Below are 9857 nucleotides of genomic sequence, written 5' to 3'. Positions count from 1 at the left end.
ATAGGGAGTTAGAGAATAGAGGGGAAAGGACACATGAGAGTGACTCATAAACTATGAACAGAACAAAGACTTTTGTATTTTTAATATTTAGAGTAACAGTCTATTTCATCCTCTAGATTAATTCTAGCCCTATCCAGTTAGTTGATACAAGCCACTTCATCCTCCTCTGGTGGCCAGTAGGTGTACTGCAACTTTTGAAAAAGGCAACCCCTCATAAGCACCAAGATAAACTGGTCACGAAACTTGTGACTCACACTGATGGTCAGCTCAGATATTGCCCTCTTTCACTGGATTTAGTATTACAGTAATGTGTCATTTTCCGAAGAGCTTAAGAAAGGCTGAATTCAAGCCACATGACCCAAGAACACCAGGGAAGGAGCCACAATTGTCATAAATATTACATATATATTTATATATGTGAACATGCAAGTGGCCTTATTTATTTGTTTGTTTGTTTTTAGGAGCAGTTAGCAAGTTTAATTTGGTGAAAGCAGAGAGCAGGCAGGGCAAAGAGGACATGTGGTGGGGATTGGAAGGAAGGATGTTGGTAACCCCGACAATATAGTTAGTTGCTTCAGGGGCGAAAGGATCATTTTCACTCTGAGAAAGTTAGGGGATTCTTTGTGGAAAGGGGACTTTTGCTCTCAGCCATTTAGCACCATCCGGACTAGCTCTTCATAGTTGATACAACCGTTGCTGTCCTTATGCCCTGCCACCAACACTTCCACTTCTTCCTCGGTCATCTTCTCACCCAGAGTGATAAGGATGTGCCGTATTTCAGCGCCTGTGACTGTGCCGTTCCACCCAAAGCCCTTCTACATAGTCTTCATACGTGCCCTGGTCCTTATTCTTTGCTACGGTCTGCATCATTGGCAGAAAAAGTGTTCAAAGCCCAGCCCCTTCACATTCATCTCATCACTCTTGGGATTCCTTAAGACCTTGAGCACCTCAGCATTGATGGGATTCTGACCCAAGGCCTGCATCACGTCCCCACACTGGCTATATAAGATCTTTCCATCCCCCTTGTAGTCAAACAGCTGGAAGGCCTCCCTGAACTCAGCAGGCTGATCCACTGTGAAGTCACACATCTTGGCCCTGCAGCTCGGTCTCTGCTGACACCTCTGCTGCTGCTGCTGCTTCTGTGGGCTTATTTAAATCTAAAAACTAATACCCCTTTTATTGGGCAGCTGGGTAGTGTAGTGGATTGAGTGTTGGGCCCGGAGTCAAGAGGACCTAAGTTCAAATCAGGCCTCAGACACATACTTAGTCACTAAGCTCTGTTTGCCTCAGTTTCCTCATCTATAAAATGAGCTGGAAAAGGAAGTGGCAAACCATTCAAACAAAAACAAAACCCAAAAGAGTTCATGAAGATTCGGAGGACGACAACAACTCCAACCAAATGACCCCTTTTATTAATTCCTTCAATAACATTTTCTGGTTTTGCTATCCTTGCCTTTTGTCCCAGGCTCCCATTCCTAAAGCATCTGCATAAAAGAGGGGGAGAATCTCTCTGCTTTGAGAATGTAAAGAAAAGGGGATCTTTTTCACAGACTCCAAGCCCAAGACCTTCGGTAAGATAAGAAATAAGCATTCTTTTTTTTTTTTTTCGGGGGGGGGGGGCCAGGACAATGGGGGTTAAGTGACTTGCCCAGGGTCACACAGCTAGTAAGTGTTGGAGGCTGGGTTTGAACTGTAACGATTGGAATAACGCCACCTGCTGGATACTTACTGTAGAAGAGTTCTGCCCATGAAGCGAAGGTTTTTGAGGGCAAGACCAGGAGTCTTTTCTTTGGATCAGGAAGTGACGCGGACTAGCGGGAGGAGGAAGGAGGAGACTGGCGCTCGCTCTGGGGCTTTTTCCTCTGGACTCTGGCGGAGAAGGGAGCTAGAAATGTGCTCTCCCTTTAATAGATAGGAATCTAGGCCTTTTTCTCTCTCTTTACCAAATTCTTATTCTCCTTAATAAATGCTTAAAAGTCTAACTCTTGCTGAAGCTTATAATTTATTGGCGACCACTCATTAGATATTTTAGACAAACTAGCTAGAATTTTAGCCCTTAACAGAACTCAGGTCCTCCTGAATCCAAGGCTGGTGCCTTATCCACTGCACCACCTAGCTGCCCCCAGAAATCAGCATTCTTACCCTAAAAACATCTGACTATGCCTCACCAAGCATTATCATGCCCTCTACTGCTCTTGACATCCTATGAATGATTCCCTAAATACTGGTACACATGTGGCTGCCAATTGTTGGCACAGGGAACAGCTTAGAGGGCCAGATAAGAATATAAAAGTCATCTGGAAGGAGCAGGGAGGGCTACAGTAACCATGGACTTAGCTCTGGCTCTCCACTAAGGAGCCAATTGGCTCCTTCAATAAATTTCTCTGACATGCTGATATACTTGCAATATAACCATCCATTCTAAGAGTATTTGCTGCTAAATGATGAAGAATGGCCAGGGCAGATTGATCACCTCTCAAGCCTCCGAAAATTAGTCACTTGAATCCAGAGCAACATTTTAAGATCTTTCCTCATGCTCAAGGCTTCTGCCTTGCTTCCCCGCCCCCCCCCACTCAAAGCCTGTAGCTTAGATACTTAAATATTTGGGGGGTAGGATGGGAGGAGAAGGAGTTGAGGTTGTCATTTCTAGCATAGCCAAATGTGGGCTATAGAGATGAGTGGAGGATTTGAAGGGTAACTGGGCAGATTTGAAAGATTTCATAGGCAAGAAACCAAAGCTCTCAGAAACATAGATGGTATTTGTCATCATTGCTGTTAGTTGAAGGCAAGACTTTCAGGAGACCTCATTACCCCACCAAAAAACAAAACAAAACAAAAAAACCATACCACCTTTCAGGAGAGAGAAGGGCCTAGGAAATGAACAACACAGTTAAAGATACAGTTCCAGAGAAAGAGATTTGGATATCTGGATCACAGTCATGGATCGAACCTAACGAAAGCTAGCAAAAATGAATGTAAGAGAATGCTCCAGTGTTGTTGTTGTTGGTTGGTTTTAGACCCCATTTGGGGTGTTCTTGGCAAAGATACTCCAGCTCATTTTACAGGTGAGGAAACTGAGGCACCAGTGAGAGGTCAGCAAAAGCAAAGGTTTGTAGGAGCTAAAAGAAGTCTCCAGATGCAAAATAGGTATTCCCCCACCTAGATAGAGTATGAGGCATGAAACTTTAACTGATTATGCAAGATAATGAATTGCCTTCAGGGCATACACTGAATTTACATCTCAGTCCTAGTCAAAGGAGTATAGGAAATAAAAATGACTGAAGTGAAACTAATCACCTTAAGGCAAGAAGTGGCTTTTGATCTGGGAAGATTCTGTCAAAAGGGGAAGCAAGCCTTCTCTCATCTGGAGGTGGCAAACAACCTCAGAGCTGCACTAGGGGAGTGAAATAGAAGATCCTAAACGAAGGGTTGTTGCCCTAGCTGAAAGAATTGTGTAGCACTCTAGCTGAAGAGAATGTAGGACATTTTCCATCTCCTCCTCCCCAGCCCAGCCAGTGGCTAAAGGTAGAAAAAAGACTGAAATTGCGAGAGCGAGCAAGAGAAAGACAGAGAGAGACAGAGAGAGACAGAAACAGAGACAGAGAGAGAGAGGGAAAGAGAAAGGGAGAGAGAGAGGGAGAGAGACAGAGACAGAGACAGAGAAAGAGACAGAGAGAGACACACACAGAGACAGAGACAGACACAGACTCAGAGAGAAACAGAGAGACAGAAAGGGAGAGAGAGAGGGAGGGAGGGAGGGAGGGAGAGAAAGAGCGAGAGCCAAGAGATCAGAGGATCTAACCTGTTTAGTAGATATGCAAGGATTTCGGAAGAACCTCATAACCTAGCAACTGGCCACTGGCAGAGGGGTCTGTCTGGCCCAGTTCAGAAGCCACTGGGCAGTGGCTACCAAGCTTAGCTAGTCTAGTGAGGAGCCAGTACACTCAGTATGACCTGCTCAACCCAGCCCAGCAGCAGATTGCACCCTAGAAGGAACAAGTGTAGCTAAACATCAGAGCAATTCACATAAAATATTATGAACACCTTTCAGAGAGGTAAGGACATTAAGGTCTTCAGGTCCAGAGTTTTGAGTTGCCCTGGCTACTTGTATCCTCTACATATGTACCTCACTACCAGTGAATTTTAAATTCATTCCCACTAATCTTTCCTCCTAGACTCTGGGTAAATTTGTGTGAGAGTTGTGTCTCTAGTGCTAGGGAAAATGCTTTGCATCTAGTATTCTTGCTAAATTTTTTGAGTAAATGCCTTCACTAAAGAACCTACTCTACTGGCTGATTATTAAGGGACAGAGTACTGGTGGGGGCTTGCGAACCAGCATTTAGGAGGATGAGCCCCACATGTAATATCCCTTTGGTGTCACCTGATCAACAAATACCACTGGCTGATTGGATCCTCAAAGGGGTGGCTTTTACTACTCCAAAGGTTCTTGGGGATAATCCTCACAGATGTTGCATATGGGCATATGTTGCATATGTGTAGCAAGTTTCACAAATAGTAAAAAGGAGGACAGAGCATTTTCTTAAACAAGCATTTATTAAGCACCTACCATGTTCCAGGCACTGTTTTAAGCACTTTACAAATGTTATCTCATTTAAATCTCACAGCAACCATGGTAGTTAGGTGCTAATTTTCTTTTTGTGGGGCAATGAGGGTTAAGTGACTTGCCCAGGGTCACACAGCTAGTAAGTGTCAAGTGTCTAAGGCCAGATTTGAACTCAGGTCCTCCTGAATCCAGGGCTGGTGCTCTATCCACTGCACCACCTAGCTGCCCCCTCTTATTTTTATTTATTTATTTAATTTTTTTAGTGAGGCGATTGGGGTTAAGTGACTTGTCCAGGGTCACACAGCTAGTAAGTGTCAAGTATCTGAGGTCAGATTTGAACTCAGGTCCCCCTGACTCCAGGGCCAGTGCTCTACCCTCTTATTTAAAAAAAAAAAATTGTTTAATAATTAATCGCAGGGGCAGCTAGGTGGTGCAGTGGATAGAACACCAGCCCTGGATTCAGAAGGACCTGAGTTCAAATCTGGCCTCAGACACTTGACACTTACTAGCTGTGTGACCCTGGGCAAGTCACTTAACCCCCATTGCCCTGAAAAAAAAATTAATCTTTATATAATTATTCTCCTGGAATAGTATCAGACATCAGAGACTGCAGCAAAGTAGAATGCTATCTTCTCTTTAAGTTACCAAAAAAAAAAAAAAGAGGGATGGGAAAGCAGCGCATTCAGGTATTCTAAGGGCTTTCCTGTAAGGGAGGAATTAGACTTGTTCTGATTGGCTCCGTGGGGCAGACTGAGTCTAAAAGGTGAAAGAGCCAAATTTAGGCTCAGAGTCCGGAGCTATCCACAAGTGGAATGACCCACCTCTGGATGTGGAGGTTTGAGCAACAGCTGGATGTCCACCTGTCAGGCTTGCCTGAGCTCCATTCCATCATGGCTCCAAGTACCCTTCCAGCCACCTACAACCGCAGAGAAGCATAGAGTGCTGGGCCTGGAATTAAGAATATTCAACTTCCTGAGTTCAAATCTGACCTCAGACACTGATTAGCTGTGTGACCCTGGACAAGTCACTTAACCCTGTTTGCCTCAGTTTCCTCATCTGTAAATGAGCTGGAGAAGGAAATGGCAAACTGCTCCAGCATCTCTGCCAAGAAAACCCTAAATGGGGTCATGAAGAGTCAGGACGTGACTGAAATGACTGAACAGCAGCAAAAACAACTCCACAGCATTGTACCCAGGAACCTCCCCACCCCCTCCCTCCCTCTGATTTCCAGCTGCATGGCTCTCTGATGCCCTGGGACATTTCCACCTTAGGCTGAGTCCCTATGGACAATGACAACCCACCTGAACTCATTCCTCAGTGACTAACAAACTCCAATTCTACCATTCCCTCCTATCCCAGTGACTCTGAACCCCCAGCTGACATTATTCAAACTCCTTCTCCATCCATTCCCCACTGTTTACTCCCTTATTCCTGTGTCCCTTAACCCCAACCCTCAAATCTCTTTCTAAAACTATTCATCGCTTCTGGGTAACGTCAAGAATATCTGCTCCACAGGTAACAAAGCAGCTTTGATCTGAGACCTTTTCCTTTCTTCCTCCCTCCATCTTCTTGAACTCCCTGAAATCTGTCTTTTGCTATATGACACAGTTTCTGGTTGCACTCACTGACTCACTGATCCTGGTGGAGGAGTTGCAATATTCTTTGTGCCTTATTACCAGGCTCTACCACCATCACTCACTCATTTCTCCTTCTTTGAGATTTATTTATTCAGGGGCAGCTAGGTGGCACAGTGGATAAAGCACCAGCCCTGGATTCAGGAGGACCTGAGTTCAAATCCAGCCTCAGACACTTGACACTTACTAGCTGTGTGACTCTGGGCAAGTCACTTGACCTTCATTCACACCACCCCCCCAAAGAGATATTTATATATTCAGTCCATATTTGTCATCCATTCAAGATTCTGGTGGTTATTGTCTACCGACCTCCAGAAACACGCTCCTTCTTTCCTCAATGATTTTGGTGCCTAATTCATAGTCTTTTTCTCTCTCCCAACTCTTATCCTCATGTTAGGGGACTTCAGCATACACACTGATAATCCCTCAAAGACCCTAACCATTCACTTCCTCAATCTACTTGCTTCCCATAACCTACTCCTCAAGCGCACCTCAGTTACACACAGAAAGGTTATAAGCCTTGACTTTGCCATCACGCACTGGTATTCCATTTCCATGTTCATGAACTCTGAAATAACTGTCTAGTTGAAGTCTACCTTTCCCTCTGCCTTGCAACCCCAGATCCTGTTCGTCATCCTCACTGTGACCTCCAATTCCTCCACTCCTGTTTTTTCCCAGGCTCTCACTCTTACACTAGACATGCTTTCTGAAGTCCCCCATCTTGACCTCTTTGCTAACCAGTTCAGCTCTTCACTGTCCTCTTCTCTTGAGGCCCTTGATCCCTTTATCTTTTTGCCCATATTGCTCTGCCAAGCCTCAGCCTTGGATCAACCCCACCATACACTGCCTCTGTTACTGTTCACATGCTGCTAAAAGAAGCTGGAGAAAATCATGATAATAAGCTGACTGAATCTGCTACAAATTTATGTTACACAACCCTAAATGGGCCCTCACTACTGCTAGGCAATCCTGTTATACCTCCCACATCAACTCACTATCCCACTCTCTACGGCAGGTCTTCCCAACCTTTTCATCCTTTCTACAACCTCCCATGGCTCCCTATCCCCCACCCCCTCAGCTCAGAGTCTTGTCTCATATTTCACTGAAAAAATAAGACCATAACCTAAGATCTCCCTTTTCTTCTCTCCTCTTTCTATTTGACCATGAGCTTTTCCTTTGCCCTTGTCCTTGCATGAAGAAGTGGTCTTTCTCCTTGCCAAGGCTATTAATGCCTCCAAAGGCACAAGGGATCTTGTTCCATTCTAATTTGCCCAGCAGGTTACTTCTATTATCCCTACTCCCTCACTAATCTTTGATCTTTTCTTGTCTATTGGCTACTTCTTCCCCCATCCTCAAAAAACCCTCACTTGATGCATTCATTCCTGTTAACCAACATCCCAAATCTCTCCTCTCTTTTGTGGCTAAATTTCTAAAAAAGGCAATCTATAATTAATGTTTCCACTGCCTTTCCTCTCACTCCCTTCTTTACTCCTCTGTAGCCTAGCTTCTGACCTCGTAGTTCCACTGAACTTGCTCTCTCCAAAATTACCAATGATCTCTCTCTTTTTTTTTTTTTTGGTGAGGCAATTGGGGTTAAGTGACTTGCCTAGAGTCACACAGCTAGTAAGTGTTCAGTGTCTGAGGCTGAATTTGAACTCAGGTCCTCCTGACTCCAGGGCTGGTGCTCTATCCACTGTGCCACCTCGCTGCCCCGTACCAATGATCTCTTAATTGCCAAATCTGATGGCCGTTTCTCATCCCTCATACTTGACCTCTGCCTTCTTAGACACTGTCCATCACCCTCTTTTCCTTGATATGCTCTCCTCTCTAGGTTTCCAGGACACAGTTTGCTCCTGTTCTCCTCCTATCTGGCTGACCACTCCTTCTGAGTCTCCTTTGCTGGATCTTCATCTAGGTCATGCCTGCTAACTGTGAATGTCCCCCAAGGCTCTGTCATGAGCCCTTTTCTCTTCTCCCTCTATACTATTTCAGTTGCTGAACTCATCAGCTCCCACAGATTCAATTATCTCTATGCAGATGGTCCTCAGACCTATTGTCCAGTTCTAAACTCTCTCCTGACCTCCAGTCTTGAATCTCCAACTGACTATTAGATATCTTAAACTGGATGTGCCATAGACATCTTTCTTTTTTTTTAAGTGAGGCAATTGGGGTTAAGTGACTTGCCCAGGGTCACACAGTTAGTAAGTGTTAAGTGTCTGAGGCTGGATTTGAACTCAGGTCCTCCTGACTCCAAGGCCGGTGCTCTATCCACTGCGCCACCTAGCTGCCCCGCCATAGACATCTTAAACTCAACATGTCCAAAACTGAACTCATTAGCTTTCCCTCTAAACCCTCCCCCCTCCCAAACTTCCCTATGAATTTCAAGGGCACCACCATGCTCCTAGGTACCCAGCTTCATGACTTTGGTGTCATCCTTGATTCCTCACTCCCTCTCACCCTACAGATCCAGTCTTGTCATTTCTAACTTGTAACATCATTCCTATACACTCCCTTCTCTCCTCTGAAACTGCCACTACCTTTTCACAGTCCCTCATCTCCTCATGCCTGGACTATTACAATGACCTCGTGGTTGGTCTGCTTCTGCCTCAAGGCTCTCCTCACCCCAGGTCATCCTCCACTCAGCTGTCAAAATCTACTTCCTAAAGTGCAGGTATGCCCGTGTCACCTCTCCCATTCCATCAGCTTTAGTGGCTCCCTGTTTAATAACGATAATGATGATGAGAAGAAGAAGAAAAGAAGAAGAAAAGAAGAAGAGAAGAAGAAGAGAAGAAGAAGAGAAGAAGAAGAAGAAGAAGAAGAAGAGAAAAAGAAGAGAAGAAGAAGAAGAGAAAAAGAAGAAGAAGAGAAGAAGAAGAAGAAGAAGAGAAGAAGAAGAAGAAGAGAAAAAGAAGAGAAGAAGAAGAAGAAGAGAAAAAGAAGAGAAGAAGAAGAAGAAGAAGAGAAAAAGAAGAGAAAAAGAAGAGAAGAAGAAGAAGAAGAAGAAGAAGAGAAAAAGAAGAGAAGAAGAAGAAGAGAAGAAGAAGAAGAAGAAGAAGAAGAAGAAGAAGAGAAGAAGAAGAAGAAGAAGAAGAGAAGAAGAAGAAGAAGAAGAAGAAGAGAAGAAGAGAAGAAGAAGAAGAAGAAGAAGAGAAAAAGAAGAGAAGAAGAAGAAGAAGAAGAAGAAGAAGAGAAGAAGAAGAAGAGAAGAAGAAGAAGAAGAAGAAGAAGAAGAGAAGAAGAAGAAGAGAAGAAGAAGAAGAAGAAGAAGAAGAAGAGAAGAAGAAGAGAAAAAGAAGAGAAGAAGAAGAGAAGAAGAAGAAGAGAAAAAGAAGAGAAGAAGAAGAAGAAGAGAAGAAGAAGAAGAAGAAGAAGAGAAGAAGAAGAAGAGAAGAAGAAGAAGAAGAAGAAGAAGAGAAGAAGAAGAAGAAGAAGAGAAAAAGAAGAGAAGAAGAAGAAGAAGAAGAAGAAGAAGAGAAGAGAAGAAGAAGAAGAAGAAGAAGAGAAAAGAAGAGAAGAAGAAGAAGAAGAGAAGAAGAAGAAGAGAAGAAGAAGAAGAAGAAGAAGAAGAGAAGAAGAAGAAGAAGAAGAGAAAAAGAAGAGAAGAAGAAGAAGAGAAGAAGAAGAAGAAGAAGAAGAGAAGAAGAAGAAGAAGAAGAAGA

At 43.9% G+C, this 9857-nt stretch overlaps 1 pseudogene; it reads right to left on the bottom strand.

Annotated features, from left to right (window-relative positions):
- Positions 1–644: 644 nt before the first annotated feature.
- LOC122743084 lies at positions 645–1088 on the bottom strand (annotated as a pseudogene).
- Between the last annotated feature and the right edge of the window lie 8769 nt (positions 1089–9857).

This window comes from Dromiciops gliroides, chromosome 1 (assembly GCF_019393635.1).
Source record: "Dromiciops gliroides isolate mDroGli1 chromosome 1, mDroGli1.pri, whole genome shotgun sequence".
NCBI lineage: Eukaryota > Metazoa > Chordata > Mammalia > Microbiotheria > Microbiotheriidae > Dromiciops > Dromiciops gliroides.
This window is presented reverse-complemented; position numbering and strand designations above follow the sequence as displayed.